The sequence below is a fragment of the Cavia porcellus genome, unplaced genomic scaffold (genome assembly GCF_034190915.1).
Source record: "Cavia porcellus strain 051 isolate PalLab524CR breed Dunkin Hartley unplaced genomic scaffold, mCavPor4.1 scaffold_8, whole genome shotgun sequence".
NCBI classification, from domain to species: Eukaryota; Metazoa; Chordata; class Mammalia; order Rodentia; family Caviidae; genus Cavia; species Cavia porcellus.
This window is the reverse complement of record NW_026947491.1, coordinates 69794004-69807914: the sequence shown is the minus strand read 5'-3', so window position 1 is coordinate 69807914 and position 13911 is coordinate 69794004. Positions and strand designations below refer to the sequence as shown.

The 13911-nt window shown below is 35.3% G+C and overlaps 1 protein-coding gene across 7 annotated transcripts in view; it reads right to left on the bottom strand.

Moving 5' to 3' along the window:
* Nav3 (neuron navigator 3) overlaps positions 1–13911 on the bottom strand; it is a 747442-nt gene that overhangs the window by 249035 nt on the left and 484496 nt on the right. The window contains exon 1 of one of the 7 annotated variants that reach the window (XM_063255191.1): positions 2919–2936. The exons of the other annotated variants lie outside the window; for them this stretch is intronic. The gene's annotated coding sequence lies outside the window, so the exon portion shown is untranslated. Of the gene's footprint in view, positions 1–2918; positions 2937–13911 lie in introns of those variants that run through there. 7 annotated transcript variants of the gene reach the window in all.

Genomic DNA, 13911 nt, shown 5'->3' with positions numbered 1-13911 from the left:
ATCCAGGGCTAATCCACAGATTTCAACAAGTCTATCAACAATAAAAGGGGATTTTGATCTGCCTCTCTCTGACTTTATTTTGCAAGTAATTTGACTCAGTTGAACAAAATTTATTAGTATCTAAAGTTATAAATTAATATTTGAATGAATGTTAACATTAATAAATGAATATTAATTATTTGAATAACTTCCATTGCTAGATTTATACTAATGAAAATAATTTTGCATCTTTTTTCAAACTAGCTTAAAGATTAAGTTTTGCTGAGCAGACTGACACACGCATCTAATCACAGGGGCTCACACATTGAGGCAGGAGGATCTCAAATTTACCCAAACTAGGCAACTTAGGAAGATCCTGTCTCTAGATGTAAGATAAAAATGCACTGAAGATGTAGCACAATAGAAAGGCCCTGGGTTGGATCCCCAGTACACACACACACACACACACACACACACACACACACACACACACGTGCACATGCCAACAAACCAACACTACAAAAACTTTTTTAAAAGATTACTGGTTACTTCACACACACTTCTAAACTTAAATTTTAGCTTCTCCATTGGAAATAAGGATTGGAAATGACAAGAAAATTAGCAACCCAGTTTTCAAATACAGGCTTATGATTCTCAACAGGCAACATCTGTAGCCATTTTTTCTCCCTTCTGTGACAAGCGTATGGACTTAAATAATTCATATGAATCTGACTGGTGATCTCTGAAGTACACTGTCGTCTATAGTTCCAAAACTAGTGAGTCATCATTGTCACCTTATAGAAAATAACCCTTCCCAATAAAAGAGACATCTCTAATGTAATTTTTTAAAACTTGCTCTTAGGATAAACACTGAAGATTAATATTTGGACTTACTCCTCCAAATCAAGAGAAAAGAGATGAAAAATGTTTAGTTATATTATTTAGAAGGATCCAAACATTAGAACAGGACCTAAATATTGCAACACAGAGGTGAGTTAAATGTTTGTATCTGTCTTTCTGAAAATTAATTCTAATTTTCATTATATACATTTTCTAACTTTTTTAATTTTCCATGATTGCAAGTTAACCATATTAATTGTGTTTCTAAAAGTAATTGTGTTTCTTTATTCTACGGACAAAGGTCTGTCATGACTTAATTCGTTTTACAATTTGGGGTATTGTATTGTGTTTTTCAAATGTACTATATTGATTTTCTCTATGAGGAATGTCAGAGCATTGGTGAAATTCAATTTTTTTCAGACAAAAGAAAATGCTTGATTTAGATAAAGTAAGAAAATCAAGTGCAACATAAAGGATCGTATTCTTTATTTTAATATTAATTATGGGTTTTAGAATGGCATTATTTATAGTTGAAAAACAGTAACAACAGGATACACTGAGTTTGACCATGTGCTAAGCACTAATCTATGCTCTATACATGTACAACTAATACACTTCTCAAAACCACATGTTAAAGAGTTATTACTACTCTTATTTTACAGGTGATACAACTAAGATTTAGTCTTAGCAAGCAGTTTGAAGAATTCACACATGTGATGCATGGCTGAGCCTAAAATATTAATAGAGCATAACAAATTCTAGAATTGTTTGAATTTTAAAGCATTTTATTTTTAGGCGACTACATGATATATCATTTTAAAATGCCTCCAAATAAATCACTGTCAAAATAAATGAAGAACTCATTTGTTTTTGTTCTGGTAGTGTGTGGATAACAAGCAGTGGCTACTAATAATAACAGATGATTGATTCAAAATCACAGCCAAATTTATTACCATTTTCCATTTCTAAACCATACTTAAAGAAAATCATACATGATATCACACAACTTTCACACAGCACTCTGGAAAGCAACCATTCTGCTGTGGTTAAGGTGGGCTGTCAATTTGATTGGTTTAGTAGCTGCCCAAGTTATTAGTAAATCACATTTCTGCGTATATTTGCAATGGCAGTGGAGGCATGACCTGGGTATTTACATGTGATCCCTTGCACCTTTCTCTCTGGCATTGTTCCCCTGCTTTGCTTCCTGGCCACCTCTAACTGAGGAGTTTTACTCTTCCTCACATTTCTGCCATGATGTTTTAGCTTTGGAGTCAACTGGCCATGGGTGGGACCCTCAGAAAACAGGCTTTTCTGTTTTAAGTGGAGAGTGTTAAGTATTTTGTCTTAGGACCAGGGTAGCTGACTAATACATAGAAACAGTAGTGGGACTTGGGCTTCTGTGATGGTCATAAGTAAGTGGTTTAAAAGCCTTTGAAATTCATCTGTTGGAGGAGTTTTGAAAGGGTAGGAAACACGGGCTAGAAACGTTCCAGAATGCTGCAAGCAGAAAATTATGGGTAAGTCTAGCTACAGCTCATAAGACCAAAATCATGGTAAGAACAAGGACAGTAAAAATGAGGTTTAGGAGTTTTATGAGGAAAAAAGAACTTTTTTGGCAACTTGCAATTTTTTGCTAAACTGTTGCAAAGATATTTGTCTGTATTTGGCCCATGTTCTGAACCTTAAAGGAGACTGAGGTTTAGAATTTTAATCTAATTGATCAGGCACAAAACTTCAAACCAGACCAACAATCAGGTTGTGTCATTTATACTGCTGGATGATCTAGAAAGATTTATGGTGAGAATCAGGGGCAAAAAGCAGATCAAAAAAGAGAAAGAAAAAAAAAAGAAAGAAAGAGAGAGAGAGAGAGAGAGAGAGAGAGAGACAGAGACAGAGACAGAGACAGAGAGAATAAGAGAGACAGAGAGAAAATAAAAAACAAAAGAAAATTTTAAATTTTGGCTCAAAAGGAACATGTGTAAATTTGAGGTTAAAGAAAATGTAGTTTCTGAAGATATGGGTGTCACTAAATACTACAAAGTACATTGCACAAGAAGATGTCTTGAATGCATCTCAGAAATCAGCAAGATTCTACTCACATGTCTTAGTTACTTTTCTCTTGCAGCTGAGACGAAATACCCCACACCTAAAATTAAGGAAAGAAAGGTTTATTTTGCTCACACTTTGTGGAAGTTTCAGTTGTAACCAGCTGGCTCAAGGCAGGGTAGGATGGCACTGGGACAACACTTCAAGGGAGCAGAAGACAACAAAAGCAGCAAGAGCAAAAGCAGGGCGACAGGGGTCCTCCCGTACACTGTAAGCAGGGTACCACCCTTCCAGGGCAAGGATAGCACTCTTGCCATCTCCATACCCTCCTCTTGTACAGACTGAGGGTGTCTACAAAGGAAGGACTTTATATATAAGATTTTGTTAATTCATCAAACAGAATAGTTTGTACTGTCAATGTTTGTCCATTTTTTATGCTTTGCTTTTGTAACTTGAACAACTACTTCTAATATAACAATATGTAATTTATCAACTAGTGATTTCTTAGGGTTTTTTTAAAATTCTGTATTATTTCTATCCTTTTTTATGTTTTTCTTTTTTTCTCTCTAAATAAAAAAAAAAAAAAAGTAAGGACCTTGGCTTCCTGATGACTCATTTAGTTAAACTTCTAAATTTCTCAAATTGACAAAATGTATGAGCCATTACACCATTCCAACTTTAAGGGTACAAAATTGTCATCTTTTCATTTAAGAATAGAGTCCGTAGGATTCCAGCTGAAAAAGAGACACTTAAATTACTGATTCTCAAGGATTCACTGCACTGTGGTCCTGCCTGCTTCTAGACTACTGGAACATGTCCAACGGGACCTGACTAATGCTACCACTGACAGCAGGCCTTTGTGTCATCCACATAAGACTGGGTTAGTCAGTGTGTACAGTGTGGTAGTGGTCAGGGATGCTTCTACACAGATTTCATTGGAAGCTGTGGGAAGCAAAGCAAAGAGCAGTTAAGAGAACTATGTGTGAAATCATGAGGTAGATTAGAGACAGAGACTCCAGAAATTCATAAATTCCAGGGACGTGGAATGTGTATCAGGGAAAGCCACCCACAAAGAGCAGAGCCAGCCTAAGAGAGAAGCCATGGGGCTACAACTGACGAGGCCACTGGAGTACAGCTATTCAAGCCCTCTGGAACTCACATCTCACCACCATGTGACCTGAGTGCCAGACACAGAGACACACGTCTTAATGATTGCCCTGCTGAGTTTCAGTCTTACTTTATTTCTTTTCTTTTTGATCCTATTATTATCATTTTAGGGAAGGTTTATCCTGGGCCACTATACCTTGTGATTATAGAACTTTGGGGTTTTGTTTTATTTTGTTAATTTCACATAGGTCAACAGCTACAAGTTTGCCTTGAGTCTCAGAGGAGATTTTGACTTGAACTCTTTAGCAATGCTGAGACTGTTGAGGTTTTGGGACAGTGACAATTATGATTTACCCAGAGGAAGGATTCTTGTATCATGTTAGGTAGAATCATGACTTGATGTTTACTTGGAGAGTAAGTATGGTTTAAGGAGGTGTGTTTGGGCAACAAGTTGACAAGGGTTAGAATTTCACATTTCAGGGAGATTATCAAATTAATATTTTTGGAAGCTATTCATTAGATTAGTAAGGCGCATTTGTGTGTGTGTGTGTGTGTGTGTGTGTGAGAGAGAGAGAGAGAGAGAGAGAGAGAGACAGAGACAGAGACAGACAGAGAGAGAAGAGACTGAGAGACAAAGAGAGCTATTAGGAAGGACTTTGGGACTACATGTGGTCGCTGGAACTATTTTCTCTTGTACTATCCACTTCACTTCTCTCTGGCTAATACGAGCTGAATACCTTTGCTCTGCCACTGCATTCTGCCATGATGCTTCTGCTTTGGATCCAGCGGACCATTCACTGAATTCTTTGAAACTGTGAGCTAAATGAACTATTTCCTCCTTTTACTTGTGGGTGTTGGGTATTTGGTCCCAGCAAGGGAAGATATGACTAATACACATGCTATCTGAATGATGTTTTCACCAACAAAGAATAAACTGGAAATCAATGAGGATGTGCTTGATTTGTTCTGCAGCACTTGCCATAAAGATGTCTCTGTTTTTGGTCCCTTTTCTTCCAGTTTGCTTTAAGTGATTTCATGTAATCTTTGATGTACTTTAGGTAGGCTTTGTGTGTGTGTGTGTGTGTGTGTGTGTGTGTGTGTGTGTGTATGATGATGATTCATAACAGTAAAAACATTAGTAGTAATTACGGTACTTTTAATACCTTTGCCCTCAGGGCCTTCAGGAGAAGCATTTCTACTAAACAGCAAGTCACTAACAGTGCTGGCTGTCCTTGTGAATGAACACTGTGTCTTCTCTCTCCAGACACTGCCTGTCTGTGATCTCCCAGATCTTGTAGGAATCAAGAGAATGTCTCCTCAAGATCTTGATGTTGGGATAGATAAGTAGGATTATGACTGAAAGGAAACAATCAAGGCACTACCTTAGCAGGAGCACAGTATTCATGGAAAAAACTTAGAGTGCAGAAAACACTTAGCATGTATTTCAGAAATGCTATTAAAATGATGGCAAGTTATACACCCTCCAAACACAAGAATATTCGGTACTCTATAGAAATCACATGTTCTACACTTCAAATTCCAATCACACATCCCCACAATGACAAAAGATCACCAGACAATCAAAGCTTAATTACATTTTTGAGAAAGTTAAATAAACAATTGTTCTCTGAGACTCAAAATTGTATTGATCTAATGCAATATAAAGCAATGGGAGTATAGCGGACACTGAGAATGGTGCATGTGCAGGACTGTCTCTATGAAAACAGGACTATTCTCATAAGAAAAAAAGATGTCTGCCAAGTTAATACAAAGTTGTTCTTCAGTGGTTGCTAGGTAACATATTTGAGCTTAAGAATTAAGCTAAATTATAGATCCTGCAATATGCTTTCATATATTTTTGATAAAATAAGGCATTAAAATGCAATAACTACACAAGACAATGAGCTTATATGACACAGTATACATTATTATCTCCAAGTCCAGTAATGGGGATTGTGATAGTAACCTCTGGGCATTCTGATTTGAAGCAGGATACCCAAGTAACTGAAGACTAAAACATATGGGCTTCTGATGAGGAAATTCTGAATACACTAATTCACCTATGTTACTGTATTTACCACGATGAATGTTTCAATTCCTGTAGATGTTTTATCAAGAGCTAGTAAAGCAAAAGAAGGCTTGACCAAAGCTTGCTTGTCACTTTAATTCATGATTAACAGCCTGCTGTTTATCCATTTCTCTGCCCACAGACACCTTATCTGAACACTTTCTGTAATGGTCACCCTCATACTAAACTTAAATGAAATTTACCATTATTCCTCTTTTTGGTTTTCTTTGAAAACATTTTTTTTTTCCTATATGGCCTTGTGACTGACAGGAAGTACCCAACTCTTCCATTTCCCAAGGCTGGCCAGAGGGTGGAGTGGCTTAGCCATGACTGGCCCTTCACATCCCCCAGAATGCACTGGAACAAGTTGCTTCAGAGTCCTTCGTGGTTATTGAGCAGCCAGCCTTAAGGCCACTGCAATGAGTGCAGCTTGAATTTCAGCCGTGGTAGTTTTTCATCTTCCACTTCATCTGTTGCACCACTAAAGAAGGAGGGGTGGCTAAGATCAGGGAGAGAAGGATTGGGGCTCATTATTAAAGTCCTCAAACTCACTGAACAATGATCAGCTGTAATGATCGGAGGTAACCTTCCCAAAGATCCCCTGGTTTTTCTCAGAGATAGGACAACTGATTCACACCACCTTTCCCCTTTAGTGGACTGAGGCCATGGAAGATGGGGCTGTCTTGGAACATGTCTTGGAACCTACTTAAGCCATCACAGGCCTGAAAGTGCTATAGAAACAGCCTCTTCACACATTTCTGAAGTTAGTCCAGGAGGGCTTTTTGAAGGGCTCACTCTCTCTGACCTCCTATGTTATAGCAACCGCCCTGTTAAAATAATAACTTTGGTGGTGAACTTACTTGTACTTGTTTCTCTGGTCATGTGGGTCCCAAAGTTCCTACAAATCTGCTCATGAGGGCTGGGGTATAGCTCAGCAGCATAAGTGCCTGCCTGTCAAGCACAAGGACCCATGATTCTGATCCCTAAGTAGTGTAGACAGAAAAGTTGTCTAAAAACAAAACAAAACAAAACAAAAAGAACATTAAACAGCAGCGGCTCTTAGCCCTAAAGACCAATGGCCAAAGACTAGCAACAACAACAACAAGAACAACAACAAAAAAAAAAAAAAAAAAAAAAAAAAAACAGTAGCAGAGACTAAAACCTTGCAGAGCTGACATATAATATCTGACAAAAGCCAGATCACAAAAGAAGTGTTGCCATATAGCAATATCCAGTCATCCAATGACATGTGCATCACTAACAAGGCTGTACTTTGCCAACTCACAATTTCCAGGTGAATCAAGAAAAGTAATCCTTAACTGATTGGCAACCTCCCCTTCGAAGCAGTACTCCGGTTCATTGTTTCTCCTTGGTTCAGTGAAATACTGGGTCTGCTGTACATGTACTGTAATGCTTATGGTAGATTGTAATAATGGTCACAATGTCTACTCATCCCATAATGATATGGAATCTATTTCTCCGAACTTGAATCGAAGTGGCCATTTGATTGCTTTGTCTAATGTGACCTTAGCTAACAGAATTCATGTAGAATCGCTCTATAACAGTTCTTGCTTGTCTGTTGCCCTTGGAACCCTATGATACCATGTGATAATGCTTGGGCTATTATAGTAGACAAGAAAAAGTCATGTGGAGAGAAATTCCAGTCACTCCAAGTATATCAGATGAGGTCATTATAAACTAGCTTGCTAAAACTCATACAATCCCCAGTAACAGTCACATACTGACCAGCAGTTAACAACGAACATGAGTGAGCCTATAGAGCAGAGATAAACTTCCTTCATGAGCATGGCTGAAATGGTCAGTTCACAAAGTTGTAAGTTAAATAAATATGTATTGTCTTAAGGTATGGAATTTGGGGTTAATTTCTTAGCAGTCACTAGTAACAGTTACTAGCAACAGCAGTACTTTTCCAGTAAATACAACAGGTGTTATGTGGTAAAAGAATCTGTTGCTAATAGTTACCAAGAATATGATATATATGTATAAGGTAAACTAACATTTTTCAAAAGAAAATAGCCTTGATCATGGAAATTTGACAAAGAAAAGAGTCACAAAGTAATGTTTAATATATTTTTGTTTCAAAAGAGTTCTAATAATGACAGACAGTATAATTTCCAGGGTCTAAAATAGAAGAGAGACAACAACAACAAATCCACAATGTAAGTACAGATTTCAGGTACAAAATCAAGGTTTATTGCTTGAAGTCAATCCTCACTTCATAAATTTTCTTGAACCTATTGCTACAAAACAGTTTGATTTAGTTTGCCTAATTTCTATTTCATTCTTTTCAGGTTTAATAATCTCAGTAATGTCAGTGATAGAATCTATTTTTGGGATTCAAAAAGTCACAGTAGGAGTCAGGGTCTTCTCCAGAGAAAAACAGAAGCCTATGTATGTATTTTAAATACAGGAATTTAATTTGAGGCTACTTACCAAATGAAGGAAAGATGACAATGTTTAAACAGGGACTGTTTAAACCACCTATATTTTAACAGGAACAGGAAAGGTCCCTCACAGGTACAGCAAGATGGAAAAGAGGTGTGATGTTGCCAAATGCTCAGGTCACATTTGCCATGGGAGGATATGAGACTACAGAGATGCAACCCAGCCTTGAAAAGCAAATAGGGAAGCAGTGATCAATAAATACCCTCCTCTTTCTCTGCTTCCTGCCTGTTTACTTCCCACAGGGCCTTCAAGAGTTGAATACTTTGGCAAACAAGTTAAAACATAATTAAGCAGAAGAGCAGGGGATGGATAGAAAAGAAAATAGACGATACCCAAGCACTACAAGAGAACAGAATTAAAGAGAGCTGTTTAAACATTTGCCATAGCATGAGTTACATTATATTATATAATCCCACTAAGGCAACTAACCGTCAATAATACAGTTAAGTAATTGAACAAGACTGATGACATGAAAATGCATATTTTTATTCATTCAGATTGTTTTTTAATCTCCTTATAAAAGTATTTTGAACTTACAATCAATATTTAAAATAATAAACATAATCTTAAAGATCAGTTACCATGCCCTCATTCTTGTGCTGCTATTTAATAACTTCATAATCATAGATAATTGGTTAGCTCCCCATTTTCTAAAATATAAAATGAATGCTATTGATATTTAATTATAAAAATAATAAGATGTCATTGAGGTATAATGAAGGTTAAAGTGATAACACAAATCAACGTTTCCTCCACAGAATGGAATAGATCAATAGACAATAGTGAAACTATTGGCTATTATGTATCAAAATACTATATGAAATATATGTATATGTATCAAAATATTATATGAAATATATAGCCTTCAAACTTTTAAACCGTCTTGATTTTATAAAATGGTCTTCATATAATAATGATGTTTAGATATAATAATATGTTTTTGAGTAGTCACACTGCAAGCCTAGAGTGGACATTACTTTCTTTTATTTTTGATATAAGATTTGTTCAAGTTTTCATGTTTTTCTTTAACATCATACACCACAAACTTCATCAATATGGGAAGCTTTTATATTCTAGATCTCTTTAAAATAATAAAACAGTGCTGTTCAGGACACAGAAATGAGGTTTGTGATGGTTTGTGTTCAGATGCTCCCCTCCCTCCAAGCCTCATCAATCATGGACATGGCCAAACCTAGCATTTGTGATTGGTTCATTGTCTATTGCTTAGATTGGTGGTATAATGCTATACTGAGCCAGCATACAGTGTAAGGGTGTGAAAAAGGGGTGTCTTCACTCTCTTTTGCCCTGTTTGTGCTGTGCTGCAGGAGCAGCCATGAACTGCTGCCCCTCAGCCATGTCATTGTGTCTTGGAACCAACTGAGTATAGACTGAAACCTCCAACCTGAGAGAAATAAACCTTTCTTTCCCTAACTTTGGGCATCAGGTATTTTGTCTCAACAAGAGAGAAAAGTAACTAAGCAGAAGTCAATGTTTGTATTAAGATTTTCAGAAATGTATTTGCTTGATGATAAAATGCATAAATATTATTTATTATGATCCAACTAAAAATCTGATAGTAACATAGATATTAATCAAATATATCTTTGCTTATGCTTCACATTTGGATATTGGTGGTAGGGTACCACTGATAAAATGAAACATATTCCAATGTAGTTAAATAAAGTTATTATGTAACCTTCCTTTCTTTAGAGATTTATTAAAAATTTTTGGAAAATCTACTCCTTCTCCCTCTTCAAGAAATATCTAATATCTTTCATTCTCTTATGTAATTTCTACAATAACTGTTTTTTCCTCCACAGGAGTAGTTATTCTTTCTGCTTGGCCCCTTTATCTTTTTAAAGATTTGAAGTATACAAGCTACAATTAAGAATGATTTTCAGCCTTTCCCTTCAAAACAGTCTTTGGAGTTGTTATTTTTTATATTTGAATGAAATATAATTACACCTATCTTTCAATATCTTTCAAATAATACATAGAGTTTATTTGATATTTAAAAATATGTTATAATCTGTGTCATACTTTTCAAGTCCAGATTCGGGGTACTGTATTTTCTTTTTCCAATGTTATTAACCCTTATGCAAAACTTACTTTCTAATTTCATTCATGTCTCTGCTCAAATACCATCATTTCATAGCAGGCTTCTTTACAGTTCTTGAGAAAATGGTCTCTGTGCTCTGCAATTTCATTACTATTTCACCCCAGACATTGTTAATTCTCAAATGTTTATCATCTATAATATACTATAATTTTGCCTCCCAATTTCCTCTCTGAACTCTCCCAATTAGAATGTAAATGTCACATCATTAAGAATTCTGTCTTGGTCATTGCTGTGGTAGTAGTGCTTTGGACAATTTATAGCTCATCAGGAGAGCTCTATAAATATTGATGGTATAAAATGAATGAATGAATGTTGAATTCATGTACCATTAGTGGACACATAAAGATATTGCTAATTTTTAAACTTTTCTTTACAATTCTACAGGAAAAGACAATAATGCACTAAATTTAATTTCTCAGAGATAAACACTGTCCTTAAGGAACATAGAAAATGTATCCTCTCTATCCTGATGAAATTTGCAAAACAGAACAGTAAATTTATGTTATAATAATAATATACTATCTGAATGGATGTGATTGGTAGATCACATCCATTTTCTTTAACAACCATTTTTCTTTAACAAAAAGAGACCCAATGGTAAGTTCTGGTTTTTGTGTCTGTTTTTGTCAAACATTCAATAGTAACTGATAATCTCTACATCTGTTATTTATTTGATAGATCTCAAGAGGGCCATACAAGTTGAAATTTCAGAGAAACCTTTAAAAAAAACTCCCTGACCATATGGAATGTCAGAGAGAATGCTTAACTGTTTTATAATTGTTAGATTTAAACTTTTGCACAGTGGCTACTGATGCATTCTTCTGAATAAAACATAAAATCTGAAATTTGTGCCTTATTCATTATTTTATTTTATAACCAAAGATAATTACACATTGAAATGAGGCCTTCTTGACCTAGGAGAAGCTAAAGGCCCAGAAAATCTGCAGCTGGTCAGGAAGTAAACTAGGGTGGAGAAATTTTTGCAGAGAATGAAGAGAGAAAGATTAAAAGCATACATGAAGATACTTAAGGTTTTGTCAGAGTGTTTTCAAGGTTTTAACAGCTGGAATCCAAAAGGTGTAGTTTGCCTCCTAATACATGTAAGTAAATGAAAAGACTTTCAGAAATTCATGGAGCTAGATTTAGCTTGGAATGACAAAAGCCATTTAAATTATTTCATAACTAATATGTGTGCTTAAACATAGACATGATACATAAAATGTAAAATACCAGATTATTAAAATACAAAACACCTACATATTTAACTGCTAAAAAGTTTTATTTTACTGTTGAAATCTTCAACTATCATTTTTCTGAATATAACAGATACTCAAAATTTGCTTTTTGCAAGTTATTCACCATTAATTTTATTTCCCGAGAGCTTAGACAAATCCCATGGATTGTTACTCCATACTCACACAAGGAAAAAAAGTAAGAAATCCAGGTTATCCCACAGGCACCCTTTGAGGAAATTTCGTCCATGCCTGTGATCATGATTTACTTTAATGGAATCCCCAAAACAAAGAAGCTGCCCTTCAAATATGATTTTTACATAAAAATGTAAAATGATTTTTACACAATCATCTGTCTTGCAATTTCATGGCCTGGAAACATCTGCAGCAAAACACTAGAGAGCACCCCTGACTAAAATATCAAAGTAACTGCTAAACTCAGAGGCCAGATGAAGCACAAGCAGTATAAATCATCTGTATACCTCTAAAAACGTCTCACACATTCTCCAATGATTGACTGATAAGTGATACGTGAATGAACGAAGCTGTTGATAGTGAATCAACAACATTATCTTGTTACATGCCAGTAGAACCGATAATACTCGTGTGGAGAACAATGTTAGACGATTCTCTCTTAAAGCAGCTTTAAAAGTTGGCATAGATACAAAATGAAAAATTTATGGGAAGCATTAACCAGCTAAACATCTGCTTAGATTTTCATTCAATTAAAAGCAGAGTATGTCATATAAATTCAACTTGGCTTCCTTAAAATGTCATGGCTCAAAGGTAGAAAGGGCTTCTGCTCTGGATATGATTAAGATTCACAAAGAAATAAGAATTTAAAAAAGAAAGTCAACAGTTAGTGAAGCTACATTACATCCCAAGCACAATACTATAATAAAAATAAACCTCATGAAAAAAATCTTAGATATGAGTCAGACTGAAAAACAAAATGCACAATAGTCACAAAAAAAAGGACACATAACTAAGAAAAGATAATATTAAAGTGATCTGTAATAAGGTTTAAAGCCCAACATGGCCAGGGATTATATAAACATTTTAATGAGTTATTTTGTAAAAATAGAAGTTAGATAAGTGACGGGATTAAAACACTTACTTTACTTAACTTTCAATTCAGGATAGCATAGCACCACCCACACGTATACTGCTGGAATTCAGGGCCTAGTCTTCCAGTACACGTAAACTTCTCTGTATCAGACTAGCCTGATAATTAAAAGGTCAAACTATTTTAATGCAATACATATAAAACTCAGAATAATGCCTAGTGCATGGTTAAAATTTAGATAAATACAACTACGATCACTGTAAGCTTCATTCTTAAAATTAAAATATATTTAACTCAGAAGTTTGTTGAACGAGTAAATGTTTCAGGGACTGAACTAGTATCACACACATGAATTCAACCTTTGTTTCTTCTTTTTGCCTAGTTGCATGGCTTTTCTGTGAGCATGAGAACCGCTGTGTGTTTATGATGCAGAGCCATATATACTTTGTTTTAGAGCAAATTATATTGCATTTTAAGGTTTTTCACAATGAACATCTATTCACATCAAAATGAACTTTGGAAGAAACAAAATCATGACTAATGTAATGTAATCTGAAAGGAGAATATATATTCAGGTTTATTAAACCTGAAAACAATGAAAAGTTATCAACATACTTTAAAGGTACTAACTGCTTCATATATACTTTAATTATTTCCCAAAGTTCTTAAAAAAACAATATGCTTTAAAATTTTAGGTATGTGGAGCTGGGGATTTAGCTCGGCAGCATAAACACTTGCCTGCCAAGCATGAGGTCGTGAATTTGATCCCTGGCAAAAAAAAACAATTCAGGAATGATGACAGTAAAAACAATAATAATAATATAGTTTTAGGAAACAGAAATTGATTTAATTTTTTTTCTTCTTTTGTTACAGAAGTTGAACTCATTACCTCACACTTACTAGGCAGGCACTGTGCCGCTGAGCTATGCCCCCGGCTCCTGATCTAATTTTTAAAATTAAGAATATATATTGGAAGGTTATTAGTTTG